Source organism: Orbicella faveolata, unplaced genomic scaffold (assembly GCF_042242905.1).
Source record: "Orbicella faveolata isolate gen_17 unplaced genomic scaffold, um_ofav_v1 contig_34, whole genome shotgun sequence".
NCBI classification, from domain to species: domain Eukaryota; kingdom Metazoa; phylum Cnidaria; class Anthozoa; order Scleractinia; family Merulinidae; genus Orbicella; species Orbicella faveolata.
The window spans coordinates 3,252,091-3,259,570 of NW_028301563.1; positions in this window are offsets into that span (position 1 = coordinate 3,252,091).

Here is a 7,480-nt window from a genome sequence, read left to right on the forward strand (position 1 = left end):
TACTTCGGGAGTGTCAAAATATGTCTTCATCATAATCCGCTCAAAAACAATTGTGATCGAATGGTTAACATCTAAGCGGTCTAAGCCGTTCAGAACAGCAAGTAAAATAAAATTAATAAAACTTAGATCACCTGAATTTCACTCGGAACAAAGAAAAACATGGGATATCAAAGTCACAGCTTAAAATTCTTTTGATTGGGGCAAAGGTTTGATTTGAGGAAAGCGTAAGCGAGTTTTATTTCTCTAAGCAAGAGCCATGCAGTATACTCGAAAGCATCTCACACAGTTTAACGTAGTTATGTGCAACAATTGCTTCAGGATGTACAATAACGGGCAAGTGAGCAAAGAAATGCGACTGATGTCACTTTCGCGCAAGGTCGTGCATCAACTCATGATCTGTCTCATGCTTATTTTCCTTTTGTGCTGACAAGTGATTTAAATCTGGCATGTTACACAGTGCGACAGGGTAGATGACCTCAAATCAAAGTCATTTCTTGTCTCGCGGAAATCGGAATGATCTCCACTGTGCTGAGTAAATTTACTTGTGAACTGGCTATCAAGATGGTTTAGGATCACCGAAGCTTTACGAAGTGTCCTGTTGTGAGTTGAAATCTTCAACTTCAAATTCAAAGGATATTCAGTCAAGGAAAGGAGATTTCCTCTGTTGGCAAAATTTGTGACTAATCGTTAATCCTTTTTGCAACAAATGAATTCATTCACCAAATTACTTACTTCCACGGAAAGTAGTACAGAAAAATGAAAACTTTCTTGCAATTGGGTGGCTTAGAAAAGAGCTCCTCTTGACTAAACTAACTCATGATCCTGGGAACGCATAAGCTCAATCGCTTCTTAGCGCATTTCTTTATGGCTTACCTTGCTCTCATTCACTGACAAAACAAATCGCCCATCAATGTGTCGAGGGCAAAAATAGAGAGACTTTCTCGTTTTAAAATCAGTGAGCTCTCCAGTTTTCCCCAATTTTCATTCAAAATAAAAGGGACTCAGGGTTTGATTACTAAATCAAATATTCGCTTATCGTTGGATTCACCATAAACTTCAGCGAATCGAAGGTACTTGAGGTTACTTAGCCATAACATTGTTATAGTGAGAGTCCATAATTGTGCAAGATAAAGGATTTACGTTGGCAATAAGGCCCTCGCGTTCATCCAACATTTTGAAAGAGTTAAGTGAATGGAATATAAGGTTTTATATGAAATGTATACGTGGTAGTCGAGATATTTCTGATAGAGTGCGCCCTAAAACCCCAAACTGATAAATTATTCAGAATCCTTCTTCACTCTACTTTGTATTCCAAACTTTTGACGCACGAACTTTTCGCGATCGAGCAATAGGTGTGGCTTTCAAATACCAATGCAATTGCAATTTGCAAGTCAGAAACTCTAAATAACTGAGTTAAAATTTAGCCCTCTTATTTGCCATAGAAATCAATAAAATAATATAAATAAGTTGTATTGTTATCAGTTCGGTAAAAATTCACTTAGTATCCGACGACTCTGGGAGTGTGTTCTGTCTCGGAAAAAAAATGCCACAGTATTTTGTAGATTCTGCTGACAATCCCACGGAGGAAATGGAAAATTTATTTTGAAAATCTGCTGCCATACGAAATTCTTACACGGTTTGGTTACTTCCCGATTATTTTCAATAAATGTGTGATGAATTGAATTGTATGATGAGTTCCGTTAAATTAATTAAACAGCAGTTTCCACCATTTCATGATCAAGGCATGTGCGCTGATAGTCTTTCTGAGCACCGCACTAACTAGACTTGTATTAAGCTTCAAGGCATCAGTATAGGTAATTCGGTTATGGAAATGTAATGTGGAATGCACGAATTTGAGCCAAGGGAGGATCTTCTGGAAGTTGTCAGAAGGTTCTCATTTGCTACTTCATAGCATTGCATTGTGTCCTAAGTCTAGGATCCTCTCAGCCGCCGGCATGAGTATGAGATAAAGTATGTATATTTCGTTTCTTTATGGTTAATAGCGAAGTCCCGCATTTCGGTGCAAAAGCTCACTCATAAAATAAATTGCATCTGAGTGTGACACGGACCAAAAATGAAAAGCGAGTCCTCCTTATTTTGAAATGTAGTCTATAGCTTTCCCCAATTTCGTTCGAAACGAAAGCGGCTAAAGTTTTGATTACTAAATCAATTGTTTCAACATAAACATCAGCGAAGCAAGAGTACTTGGCATTTGAGGCAAGGGAACTTGAAGTTTCCAACTGAAGAAGAAACAGACCAAAGTTTAAATTTTTTTAGGCTGTTTCATTTTGAGTTTCTTCAGTCAAGAATTTTGTTGTTGGACGAGGTGATAATATTGTGTCAGAGCGTGTTTTTTTTTTTTGTGATTCAATAAGAAAGTGAAATCACGCCATGCCTTGCACATGTTCTGAATAGTGAAGATATCGTTTTAACACCTCCACTTTGCTGGCTTCCTGTCATTAATGATCGTCAGCTCGTGAATAAATGAGTTGACATCACAAATGTAGAAGTTCCTGTACGCATTGGGTATATCTGCTATCGGCTTCATCGATTTGTAACATTATGAAAGGGAAACATGACTTCTTTCCACGCTCCGAACCTTTCAGTACAGACATCCGTATGACAGCTTTTCAGCTTTATCTTGATTAAGGAAGAATCCATGTATACATTTAAAGTTGAGAACGTTTCACAGCGATGTAAACGTCTGTGTAGCAAGAAGCTAAAAAGTGTAAAATTTCGGCTTATCGCAAAGTGAAATCTGAGCTTTCAGTACGATGACCGTTTTTCGTGAATTTCCGCCGTTATTTTTCAAAAAACTAACTTGATTTCCTTCAGTTGCTTACCTAGGCCTTCAAACTAGCAAAGTATAAGCAAAATCGCGATTTTTCGACCGTGGCCACATTTTTAGAGCTTTCTTTGATTTTTACTGACATTCACTCTTAAATGCCATTTTCAACAACAAAAACAGCAACAACAAGCCAAGGATCTTTTGGCAGTTTCCTGCACTATGATCGAATAATAAAAATCGATAATTCGTCGCTGTCACATAACTGCAAAGAAACAGGATTACCTTTAACTCCCTCAAGCACTGAGAAGATAAAGGCCAGAAGAAACACCCCTACTTTCGTTGAAAACATCAGGACTTTAAATTATGAGATAAATCAACCCTGTTGTAGGAATTGACTGCAGCCAGTCAAGTTGCAGTACCGTTATATTGCGATGAGAATACTGCGAGTATTGATGAGCAGGTATCAAATGATGTTTCCGTAAGGAAATAATCATGAATTCAGTCATTTCAGTAGAATGCCCGGTAAATAGTTTTTCCAACTTGGCAAGATGAACAACACATATATGGAAAAAAAATATGTACCGAGTATTATTTTTAGCAGGTATCAAATCGTTTTTCCGCAAGGAAATAGCTTAGAGTATCAAAGTATCAACAAAATAGGTTCTTAAAAGAAGTAGCTTATCGACCAAATTTGCAAGATGAACAAGACGTATGTGGAAGTGACGTAGCGAGTATTGAATAACGAGTATCAAATGGTCTTTCCGCAAGAAATAGCCTGCCGTACCAGCAGTTGCAACATAAGCCCAGCAAAAAAGGTCCTTTTCCCCTTCTTGGCAATTATCTACAAAAACGCTTCATTTGTGCAATGGTTGTTCGTTTAAACACAGTTGGTAACGGAGCAACCAAAACCGAAAGCAACAACGGACTTTTGGATAAAGTTGTCCTCTTTGTTTCCTTTGTCGTCGGTCGTAATTTTTCTTCAATTTGCTTCGATTGAACATGTGTTACTGGAAGCCTTGTGGCCGATATAGATTGACAGATAGTTCAATAACTTTGTTTGCAACCCGCAAAGTGGATCGAGTGCACCGAGCGATCTGTCGAGATAACTGGACCAATTGATCATCCGGCATGGAATTGAATATGTGTCAGCCGGATAGAATGGGTGATTACAGTGAAAAACAGCAAATAAATTAGGTGATTTAAAATTCATGCGTAGGACGTTACAGCACAACCTCCCAAAACTGAATGCAACAGTGAGATCTGCTAAACAGCAAAGTTATAGAACAGCGAAGACCCAATGGCTCTTTCTATGGCTGGTTTTTCCTCAAGGAAATTTGCATGTCCTTTAAGCTATTTTGCTAAGGGTAAGGAAAAGATATAATTCGTTGAAGTGTTGCCAAGTACTATGAATTTAGAAGGAACTAACACTTGAAGTGATTTGCGTTAGCCGGACTAAAAAGGTTAAAGACATAATTCGAAATTTCGTAGATGTGGAAGGATTATGCTACCAACAGCTGGACAACATTATCTAAACCATGACCTTAACAGACGAGTTCAATTGCTCAGTATGTTTAGCCTGCATGTACTTCATCACATTCACTTCAGTTCTGTCAGAAATAAAACAATTTTACCAACATAAAATAGACCAAAAATAAAACAAGGCATGCTTCTTGTTTGCTTGAACCGTGAAGATGAAACACAACTGGCATCTGTGCAATTTTTTTGGATCAGCTTGCATTTAATTTATTTAATGGGATTTCTCTCAATCGATAACAATTTTTGCTTTTCTGAAGTTACCATGATTAAACTATCAAATATTATTCAAGCTCCCCGAGTAATCATGGGAAGAAGTTTTATTTTGGACGTCTCTTTTGGACGGTATATAAAACGCTTTTGATCGCGCCGATTGGCCTGCTTGAGCAATGCACTCGGGGCCATGCCTTTTCCTCTCGCATCTGCTCATTTGCGAAGAGTTTTCTCAGGTGCCGACAAAAGAAATTAAAATGACCAGTGCGGCTACCATTCTTCATTTTGACGTAAAAGAATATAAGTTTTAATGTATAAGCTCCAGCAATGTCGAATATTCTACACAGTAAATGCAAAGTCTGCCGTCTTGTAATGCAGAGACTATCTACAAATTACGAAAGGTGCAAAGTACGAAAGGAAATCATCCGCATCATGATCGTAAAATATTTTGAACGTTTAAATTTGTCTGAAATTGAGATCGCTATACTCTACAAACAGTTCTCCCAATTCGTAATGAAAGGAAGCAAATAAGGGTATACATTCTAAATTACAAAATCAGTTCCTATCACGACTCTTCGTCAGTAGTTTCTTGCATTGTAAAAATGGTACTGTTGATAGATCTACACGAGGTTAAAATATATGCAAGAGTGCGGAGTTACCTTTGACGCCTTCTAACACCAGGCAGCAAGAAATCAACAGAAGCACGCTTTTTTTCGTTGGAAATGCCATGACTTGAAAATCTGAAGTAAATACCCCTGTTGCAGAGATATACACTGGAACACAGCTAAATGAAATGCAGTTATATCAGTGGAGAAAGTACAAGAAATATCGAGTAACAAATGTCAAACAGTGTTTCCGCAAGGAAATAACGTTATCCACCTAGTTGAGTAAAAGGCTATTAAAATAGTTGCTGCCCAACACAACAAAGTGAACCACATTTATATGGTCATATATGGAAATAGTATAACGTGTATTGAATATATTGATTGGCAGGTGTTACGTGTTCGTATAAATCACCTTTCCATAGGGAAATAACGCTATCAACTGTTGCAGCAAATATCAAATCCAGGGAAAATGGTTTCCTGACAAGGTCAAATAATCTCAGCTACGATCTTTAAGGTATTTTCTTTTTAATATACATTTTTTTTTTTTCAACATGAACGCTTTGGGTTAACAGAATGAGTCAAGTTAACCCTGTCTACATGTAGTCTGACTTGAATTCTCCGCGGTGATTTCATCTCAATTTGTGATCAACAACATTCAATCTAAGAGCAATCAAAGTATAAGTTTTGCTACAAACGTTATATGGAAATACTTTGGCCTCTCAACTGTTTCATCACCTGACTTGACATTGCTATGGCAACTATGATTTTCCCCCGAATGTGTGTCTATTAGCAAGATACCAAAACTTGTATCCGGAAGGAAATAAAGGTTTAAGCTCTTAGCCTCGTGAAAATTTAATTTTAAAATGCATCTGTTGGTATCGTATCACACAAACGTATTGTTTGACCGTTTAAAGCACGAGTAAGGAATCTAATTTTTTTTTCTTTTAACGAGACATAAGACCAAGAATCCACTATGGTATACTGGACATGTATCACTATAACGCTTATAAGATTGGATATATACACACTATTTGCCTGTTTAGCTTCAGTATCTGTAATTCCTTAATTTTGATTTAGTTTTCTTTTCTTTTTTTTCTCATCCGTTCTAAGCCCTTAGTCAAGTATTATGACCACAGTTTGCACTACATTTTAAAACAGGTTTGATTATATAGTATTTTGACACCTTGAAACTTCACCAGCAATTTTCTTAAAAGCGATCTCATTGAAATATTTAAAGTTTTTCCACCATTTAGACAGCTATGTTAAGTCGTAAAACCCGACGTCGTATATCCACCTGATATCCACAATTATAATCCATCAAATATTTTTTTTTCTTACACGCGATTAGTCTAAAAACTGGGAAATATCAAAATGATATTCCCCAAATTTCAAATCCTGTGTGTTGGCGAAAATTTTTAAAGGATAATAAACACAATTCCCTCCATTTGACTTAAAAAAATATGCTCGGATATTTTTCCTTGAACATTATCAGTTAATCGAAGCTCACAAATTCCTTGAGCTTCGCTCGCTCGCTTCTTTGAATAGATAATGTCCGCGGACAAATATTCGAGCATATTTTCGCGCCAAATGAAGATTATTGTTTATTTAATTATCCCGTAATGAAAAGGTAAAACTGTGGGTACGACATTCATAACGTAGCCATGGTAACTCAGGTCATGGTAAAACGTATTCTGTTTTAAACTTTCATCCATCTCTAGAACGCCAGTAACGTTCGATTTTCTGATAACTGCGGTGCTCTAGTCGCTCAAAGTTGAACAGTATCGTCGTTCCAAAATCTGATTGAGCCACCTTAAAAAGTTCAGTTCAATGCTTTGCCCAATTCCTAATCATTTGGTTAAAGACTGGTCACGCATCTACAGTAGGCATTTAGAAGCAAATGTTTATGTATCTTATTAAAAAAAACTCTCAATCCATCGAGATTGCAGGAGCCTCGTGGTAATTTATGTGCCCCATGCTGTGGAAATAACATCCCAGCACAAAATGGTGTCTCTCTGTCCAGTGTAACAAACGTGCTAAACTTCGGTGGGACTAGCATCAAGCACAACAGCTCCAAGATGCAGTTATTAAAACCTCGCTTCTCGGAGCAAGTGTCATAGAGCCATAAATATAGTCAAGCCGGACGTCATTTTGCAAAGCGCTCGTCTCTTCTAATCAATGCGTATTTTAAGAGCCTAGCTAAGGAGGCTCGTCTTTCGGTTTCTAGGCTGCTAGTAACTTTAAACTATCGCTCTGACTAAGGTGAACATCATTATTATGAGGGAGCGCACAGTCGAGGTACGGCGTGCATAAACAAATGCGAAACCACTCCTCCTCCTCCTCC